Here is a 10,000-nt window from a genome sequence, read left to right as displayed (position 1 = left end):
TAATGACATGTTTAATATGTTTGAGTTTATTGATGTGTTTCTGAGTTTAATGACGTGTATAATGATGTTACAGTTTAATGACATGTTTGAGTTTAATGATGTGTTTCTGAGTTTAATGACGTGTTTCTGAATTTAATGACGTGTTTAATGACATTTCTGAGTTTAATGACGTTTCTGAGTTTAATGACGTGTGTAATGACGTGTTACAGTTTAATGACGTGTTTAATAACGTTTCTGAGTTTAATGACATGTTTAATGACATGTTTCTAAGTTTAATGACGTGTAATGGCGTGTTTTAATGATGTTTCTGAGTTTAATGACATGTAATGGCGTGTTTTAATGACGTTTCTGAGTTTAATGACGTGTAATGACGTGTTTTAATGACGTTTCTGAGTTTAATGACATGTAATGGCGTGTTTTAATGACGTTTCTGAGTTTAATGACGTGTAATGACGTGTTTTAATGACGTTTCTGAGTTTAATGACATGTTTAATGACATGTTTCTAAGTTTAATGACGTGTAATGACGTGTTTTAATGACGTGTTTGAGTTTAATGACGTGTTTTAATGACGTTTCTGAGTTTAATGACATGTTTAATATGTTTGAGTTTAATGACGTGTTTCTGAGTTTAATGACATGTTTAATATGTTTGAGTTTAATGACGTTTTTAATGACGTTTTTCTGAGTTTAATGACGTGTTTAATGACATGTTTCTGAGTTTAATGACGTGTAATGCCGTGTTTTAATGACGTTTCTGAGTTTAATGACATGTTTAATATGTTTGTGTTTAATGACGTGTCTCTGTGTTTAACGACGTGTTTAATGACGTGTTTTTAATGACGTGTTTGAGTTTAATGATGTGTTTCTGAGTTTAATGACGTGTTTGTGTTTAATGACGTGTTTGTGTTTAATGATGTGTTTAATGACGTGTTTCTGTGTTTAATGACGTGTTTTTAATGACGTGTTTTTAATGACGTGTTTCTGAGTTTAATGACGTGTTTAATGATGTGTTTCTGAGTTTAATGACGTGTTTCTGAGTTTAATGACGTGTTTGTGTTTAATGATGTGTTTAATGACGTTTCTGAGTTTAATGACGTGTAATGACGTGTTTTAATGACGTTTTTCTGAGTTTAATGACGTGTTTAATGACATGTTTCGGAGTTTAATGACGTGTTTAATGACGTTTTTCTGAGTTTAATGACGTGTTTAATGACATGTTTCGGAGTTTAATGATGTGTTTAATGACGTTTTTCTGAGTTTAATGACGCGTTTCTGAGTTTAATGACGTGTTTAATGACGTGTTTAATGACGTGGTTCTGAGTTTAATGACGTGTTTAATGACATGTTTCGGAGTTTAATGACGTGTTTAATGACGCGTTTCTGAGTTTAATGACGTGTTTAATGACGTGTTTAATGACGTGGTTCTGAGTTTAATGACGTGTTTAATGACGTTTTTCTGAGTTTAATGACGTGTTTCTGAGTTTAATGATGTGTTTAATGACGTGTTTAATGACATTCCTGAGTTTAATGACGCGTTTAATGACGTGGTTATGAGTTTAATGACGTGGTTAATGACGTTTCTGAGTTTAATGACGTGGTTCTGAGTTTAATGACATGTGTAATGATGTTTGAGTTTAATGATGTGTGTAATGACGTGTTACAGTTCAATGACGTGTTTTTAATGACGTGTTTCTGAGTTTAATGACGTGTTTCTGAGTTTAATGACGTGTTTAATGACGTGTTTCTGAGTTTAATGACGTGTTTCAATGACGTGTTTTAATGACGTTTGAGTTTAATGATGTTTAATGACGTGTTTCTGAGTTTAATGACGTGTTTAATGACGTTTCTGAGTTTAATGACGTGTTTAATGACGTGTTACAGTTTAATGACATGTTTGAGTTTAATGACGTGTGACTTTAATGACACAGCCCACACACACACCCTTACACAGCCCTCACACACACTCTTACACCCCCCTCACACACACTCTTACACCCCCTCTTACACCCCCTCTTACACACCTCACACACCTCACACACCCCTCTTACACACCTCACACACCCTCACACACACTCTTACACCCCTCACACACACACTTACACACCCCTCTTACACACCCTCTTACACACCCTTCACACACACTCTTACACACCCCTCACACACACACTCTTACACACCTCACACACCCCTCTTACACACCCCCACACACCCCTCTTACACACTTACACACCCCACACCCCCCTCACACACACTCTTACACACCTCACACACCATTCACACACACTCACACACCCCCACACACCCCTCACACACACACACCCCTCACACACACCCCCACACACACTCTTACACACCCCTCACACACCCCTCACACACACTCTTACACACCCTCACACACACTCTTACACACCCCTTACACACACTCTTACACACCCCCACACACCCCTCACACACACTCTTACACACCTCACACACACTCTTACACACCCCTTACACACTCTTACACACCCCCTCACACACCCCCTTACACTCCTCACACACCCCTCACACACACCCCTCACACACACTCTTACACAACCCACACACACCTCACACACCCCACACACCCCACACACACACTCTTACACACCCCACACACCCCTCACACACCCTCTTACACACCCCCACACACCCCTCACACACACACTTACACACCCCTCACACACCTCACACACTCTCGTACACACCCAACACACCCCCTTACACACCCCTCACACACTCTTACACCCCTCACACACACTCTTACACACCCTCTTACACACCCCCACACACCCTTACACACCCCCACACCCCTCTTACACCCCTCACACACACACACTTACACACCCCCACACACTCTTACACACCCCACACACCCCCCCACACACCCCTCACACACACACACACACTCTTACACACCCCCTTACACACCCCTCACACACACTCTTACACCCCTCACACACACTCTCACACACCCCTCACACACACTCACACACCCCTTACACACCCTCACACACCCCTCACACACACTTACACACCCCTCACACACACACTCTTACACACCCCTCACACACCTCACACACACCCCTCACAGACCCCCTTACACACACTCCTCACAGACCCCCTTACACACCCCTCACACACACTTACACACCCCTCACACACACCCTTACACACACCTCACACACACTCTTACACACCCCTCACACACACTCTTACACAACCCACACACACCTCACACACACTCTTACACACACCCCACACACCCCTCTTACACACACTTACACACCCCCACACACCCCTCTTACACACCCCCACACACCCCTCTTACACACCCCTTACACACACACTTACACACCCCTCACACACACTCTTACACACCCCTCACACACACTCTTACACAACCCACACACACCTCACACACACTCTTACACACACCCCACACACCCCTCTTACACACACTTACACACCCCCACACACCCCTCACACACACCCCCCACACACACACTCTTACACACCCCACACACACCCCTCACACACCCCCTTACACACCCCTCACACACACTCTTACACACCCCTCACACACACTCTTACACCCCTCACACACACTCTCACACACCCCTCACACACCCTCTTACACACCCTCACACACCCCTCACACACACACTCTTACACACCCCTCACACACCTCACACACACTCTTACACACCTCACACACACACCTCACACACACCCCTCACAGACCCCCTTACACACCCCTCACACACACTTACACACACTCTTACACACCCCTCACACACACTCTTACACACACTCTTTCACACCCCTCACACACCCCCTTACACACACCTCACACACACTCTTACACACCCCTCACACACACACACTCTTACACACCCCTCACACACCCTCTTACACACTCTTACACACCCCTCACACGTGTAATGACGTGTTTAATGACATGTTTCTGAGTTTAATGATGTATTTAATGACGTTTTTCTGAGTTTAATGATGTGTGTAACGACGTGTTACTGTTTAATGACGTGTGACTTTAATGACACACCCCTCACACACCCCCTTACACAGCCCACACACACACACTCTTACACACCCCCACACACCCCTCACACACACTCTTACACACCTACACACTCTTACACACCTACACACTCTTACACACCCCCACACACCCCTCACACACACTCTTACACACCCTCTTACACACCCCCACACACCCCTCTTACACACCCCCCCACACCCCTCTTACACACCCCTATTACACACCCCTTACACACACTCTTACACACTCTTACACACCCCCACACACTCTTACACACCCCTCACACACACTCTGACACACCCCACACACACACTCTGACACACCCCACACACACTCTTACACACACCTCACACACTCTCTTACACACCCCACACACCCTCTTACACACCTCACACACCCCTCACACACACTCTTACACACCCCACACACCCCTCACACACACTTACACACCCCTCACACACCCTCTTACACACCCCACACACCCGTCACACACCCCCTTACACACCCCTCACACACACTCTTACACACCCCTCACACACCCCTCACACACCCTTTTACACAACCCACACACACCTCACACACACTCTTACACACCCCTCACACACCCCTCACACACACTCTTACACACCCCTCACACAATCTTACACCCCTCACACACCCTTTTACACACCCTCTTACACACCTCACACACCCTCTTACACACCCCTCACACACACTCTTACACACCTCACACACCCCTCACACACAATCTTACACACCTCACACACTCTTACACACCCCTCACACAATCTTACACACCCCACACACACCTCACACACCCCACACACCCCTCTTACACACCCCCTTACACACCCCTCACACACACTCTTACACACCCCTCACACAATCTTACACACCCCTCTTACACACCCCCTTACACACCCCTCACACACACTCTTACACACCCCTCACACACACTCTTACACACCTCACACCCCCCTCACACCCCCCTCACACACACTCTTACACAACCCACACACCCCTCACACACACTCTTACACAACCCACACACCCCTCACACACACTCTTACACACCCCTCACACAATCTTACACACCCCACACACCCCTCACACACCCTTTTACACACCCTCTTACACACCTCACACACACTCTTACACACACCTCACACACCCTCTTACACACCCCTCACACACACTCTTACACACCTCACACACCCCTCACACACCCCTCACACACCCCACACACACCCCTCACACACCCCTCACACACACTCTTACATACCCCACACACACCCCCACACACACTCTTACACACCCCTCACACACCCCCTTACACAACCCACACACACCTCACACACACTTACACACCCCTCACACACCTCACACACCCCCTTACACACCCCTCACACACACTCTTACACAACCCACACACCCCTCACACACACTCTTACACAACCCACACACCCCTCACACACCCTCTTACACACCCCTCACACACACTCTTACACACCCCTCACACACACTCTTACACACCTCACACACACCTCACACACCCCCACACACCCCACACACCCCTCACACACACTCTTACACAACCCACACACCCCTCACACACACTCTTACACACCCCTCACACATAATCTTACACACCCCACACACCCCTCACACACCCTTTTACACACCTCACACACACTCTTACACACACCTCACACACCCTCTTACACACACCTCACACACACCTCACACACCCCCACACACCCCTCACACACACTCTTACACACCCACACACACTACATACCCCACACACCCCTCACACACCCCACACACACACCACACTACACACCCACACACACTCTACACCCCACACACACCCCCTCACACACACCTTACAACCCCACACACACCCCCACACACACTCTTACACACCCCCTCACACACCCCCTTACACAACCCACACACACCTCACACACACCCACCCCACACACCCTCACACACCCCCTTACACACCCCTCACACACACTCTTACACAACCCACACACCCCTCACACACACTCTTACACAACCCACACACCCCTCACACACCCTCTTACACACCCCTCACACACACTTACACACCCCTCACACACACTCTTACACACCTCACACACACCCTTACACACCTCACACACCCCCACACACCCCACACACCCCTCACACACACTCTTACACAACCCACACACCCCTCACACACACTTACACACCCCTCACACATAATCTTACACACCCCACACACCCCTCACACACCCTTTACACACCCCTTACACACCCTCACACACACTCACACACACTTACACACCTCACACACACCCCACACCCCCACACACCCCTCACACACTACACACCTCACACACACCTTACACACCCCTCACACACACACCTCACACACCCCCACACACCCCTCACACACCCCTCACACATAATCTTACACAACCCACACACCCCTCACACACACTCTTACACACCCCTCACACATAATCTTACACACCCCACACACACCTCACACACCCCCACACACCCCTCACACACACTCTTACATACCCCACACACACCTCACACACCCCTCACACACACACTTACACACCTCACACACCCTCTTACACACCCCTCACACACACTCTTACACAACCCACACACCCCTCACACACACTCTTACACACCCCTCACACACACTCACACACTCACACACCCCACACATCTTACACACCCCTCACACACCCCTCACACACCCTCTTACACAACCCACACACCCCTCACACACACTCTTACACACCCCTCACACATAATCTTACACACCCCACACACACCTCACACACCCCCACACACCCCACACACACTCTTACACACCCCACACACACCCTCTTACACACCCCACACACACCTCACACACCCCTCACACACCCTCTTACACACCCCTCACACACCCTCTTACACACCCCACACACACACTCTTACACACCCCTCACACACACTCTTACACACCCCACACACACTCTTACACACCCCACACACACTCTTACACACCTCACACACCCCTCACACACCCTCTTACACACCCCTCACACACACTCTTACACACCCCTCACACACCCTCTTACACACCCCACACACACACTCTTACACACCCCTCACACACACTCTTACACACCCACACACACACACTCATACACACACCTCACACACACTCTTACACACCCCACACACACTCTTACACACCCCACACACACACTCTTACACACCCTACACACACACTCTTACACACCCCACACACACTCTTACACACCTCACACACACTCTTACACACCCCACACACACCTCACACACACCTCACACACCCTCTTACACACCCCTCACACACACACTCTTACACACCCCACACATCCCTCACACACACTCTTACACACCCCTCACACATAATCTTACACACCCCACACACCTCACACACACTCTCACACCTCACACACCCCTCACACACACTCTTACACACCTCACACACCCCACACACACTCTTACACACCCCCCACACACACTCTTACACACCCCTCACACACACTCTTACATCCCCCACACACACTCTTACACACCTCACACACCCCACACACACACTCTTACACACCCCTCACACACCGTACGCACCCCTCACACACACTCTTACACTGTTACACACCCCACACACACCCCTCACACACACTCTTACACACCCCACACACACCCCACACACATACTCTTACACACCCCACTCACACCCCTCATACACCTCACACACACTCTTACACACCCCTCACACACCCCTTTACACACCCCTCACACACCTCCTTACACCCCTCACACACACTCTTACACACCCCTCACACACCCCTTTACACACCCCTCACACACCTCCTTACACCCCCCACACACAACTCACACACACTCTTCACTCTTCTGCCATGTGGAAAGAGGTACCGAAGCATTCAGGCCTCACAACCAGACTCTTAAACAGCTTCTTTCCTCAGGCAATCAGGTATCTCAACAGAGACCTGAACTGAGCTGGACACACACACAAATTGTCCTGTTTGCACACACATGTCACTTTACATTACACATTTCACTTTATATTGATCCTGTTTACATGTTAACTTTAATATCTGCTCTCAGTGTCTACACTGTTCTTTTACACAGAGTCGGTCTACATGTTGTTTATCTGCACTGTCCTGTCTCGTCATCCTGTACACTTCTGTTGTATGTCTAGTTTATTTATTGCACCTTAAGTATAGTTTAGTTTTATCTCTATGTTTGTCTGCGTCTCTGTACTTTGTCTGTGTTCTGTGTAGCACCTCTGGTCCAGGAGGAACGTTGTTTCACTTCACTGTGTACTGCATCTGATATATATGGTTGAAGTGATGATAAAGCTTCTTTGACTTTGACACACAAACACACACACACAAACACATACACAAATCTGATGTTCAGAACCTTAAAGGAGATCAGATTCATGTGTTGCAGATGATGAGCTCAACATAAGAAGATAAAAAGCTCTGCATTGTGTCTCTCCTGATTAATCCCCCCAGCCTTCAAAGCAGCTTTAATCTCCTCTGCACTTTCTGTGCTTCATCAAACCTCCTCTTCATTAACGCGGAGGGGCGGAGCCTCACATTGATGCTCAGATCGTCTTAACAAAGCCTACAGTCACCCTTGTGGGCGTGGCCTGGCCGAGTTTTATTAGTGCTGAGGAGGAACACTAGGAGCTGTAAATCATTTCTAAATGCAAATTAAATAAGGAACTAATCAGTGTGAAAAACTTGTGTCTGATTCACCTGTTCTAATCTAGATTAGATTAGCAAAGCGAGCTAGCGGTGTTAGCTACATACACTTTCTCATCCTGTGGTGTGAAAATCCCAGCAGGAGATCAGCGGCTTCTGATAAATACTCAAACCAGTCCAACCGAGCCACACTTAAAATCACCGAGATCAGACTTTATCTTCAGTCTGATGTTCACTGAAGCTCTTCACCTGACTCTGTAGGAGATTAAACATCCTGCTGCTGATTGGCTGAACAGAGAGCTGCAAGAATGAGCAGGTGGACAGGTGTTCCTAATAAAGTGGACGCTGTGTTAATACTCTGTATTAACTCTATACACTCTTTATACTCTATAAACTCTGTTGAGTTTATGTTGTACACGTTTCCAGTAGCACAGCGGCTCACTGGGGCAATAAACACAGAGGATTTACCCCAGAACACACACACTCACACGCACGCACACACACACACACACACTCACACACACACTCACACACACGCACACACACACACACACACTCACACACACACTCACACACACACTCGCGCGAATCTGTTATTAACAATCACACTATCCGGTTTATAGTGAAGATTAAAACATATATTAGATATTTAACACACACACACACACAACGCTCTCTCACCTTTATCTGTCGGTAGAAGATGGTGCTCTGATACACTCCGGTCTCCAGCTGTGTGTGTGTGTGTGTGTGTGTGTGTGTGTGTGTGTGTGTGTGAGAGATGATGATGATGTTGATGATGAGAGCGGACATACGGAAGCCCCATACCGACAGCGGCTCCTGACCAATCACAAGCCAGGAAAGGGGCGGGGCTAGAGATCTAGTCACACCAATGAGATCGCTGCGGGAGTCTGTACTGTTATCGTCCGTGTCGCTGTTGGCCAGCAGGGGGCGCCACAGTGAGGGAAAATACAAGCGAACTGACCAGTGGACGGAAAATAAACACAGAAAATAGCAACAGGAAAAAAAAATTTAATCATAATCAAAAATTAAAATCATTTTATATAATATTAAATATTTTATATAATCGTAAGTGCTAAGTACAAACCGGGAATGATGGAAAATTATCTCACAAATAAATTCTTTA

General features: G+C 47.6%; 1 protein-coding gene across 5 annotated transcripts in view; it reads right to left on the bottom strand.

The window, feature by feature from the left end:
* Nucleotides 1-9,690, bottom strand: part of nim1ka (NIM1 serine/threonine protein kinase a) — an 18,982-nt gene extending 9,292 nt beyond the window's left edge. For all 5 annotated transcript variants that reach the window (XM_058389851.1, XM_058389854.1, XM_058389853.1 and 2 more), the window contains exon 1: nt 9,538-9,690. The gene's annotated coding sequence lies outside the window, so the exon portion shown is untranslated. The remainder of the gene's footprint in view (nt 1-9,537) is intronic.
* Between the last annotated feature and the right edge of the window lie 310 nt (nt 9,691-10,000).

Source organism: Hemibagrus wyckioides, linkage group LG05 (assembly GCF_019097595.1).
Source record: "Hemibagrus wyckioides isolate EC202008001 linkage group LG05, SWU_Hwy_1.0, whole genome shotgun sequence".
Lineage (NCBI taxonomy): Eukaryota > Metazoa > Chordata > Actinopteri > Siluriformes > Bagridae > Hemibagrus > Hemibagrus wyckioides.
The sequence above is the reverse complement of the archived record's forward strand: the minus strand, read 5'-3'. Positions and strand labels throughout refer to the sequence as shown.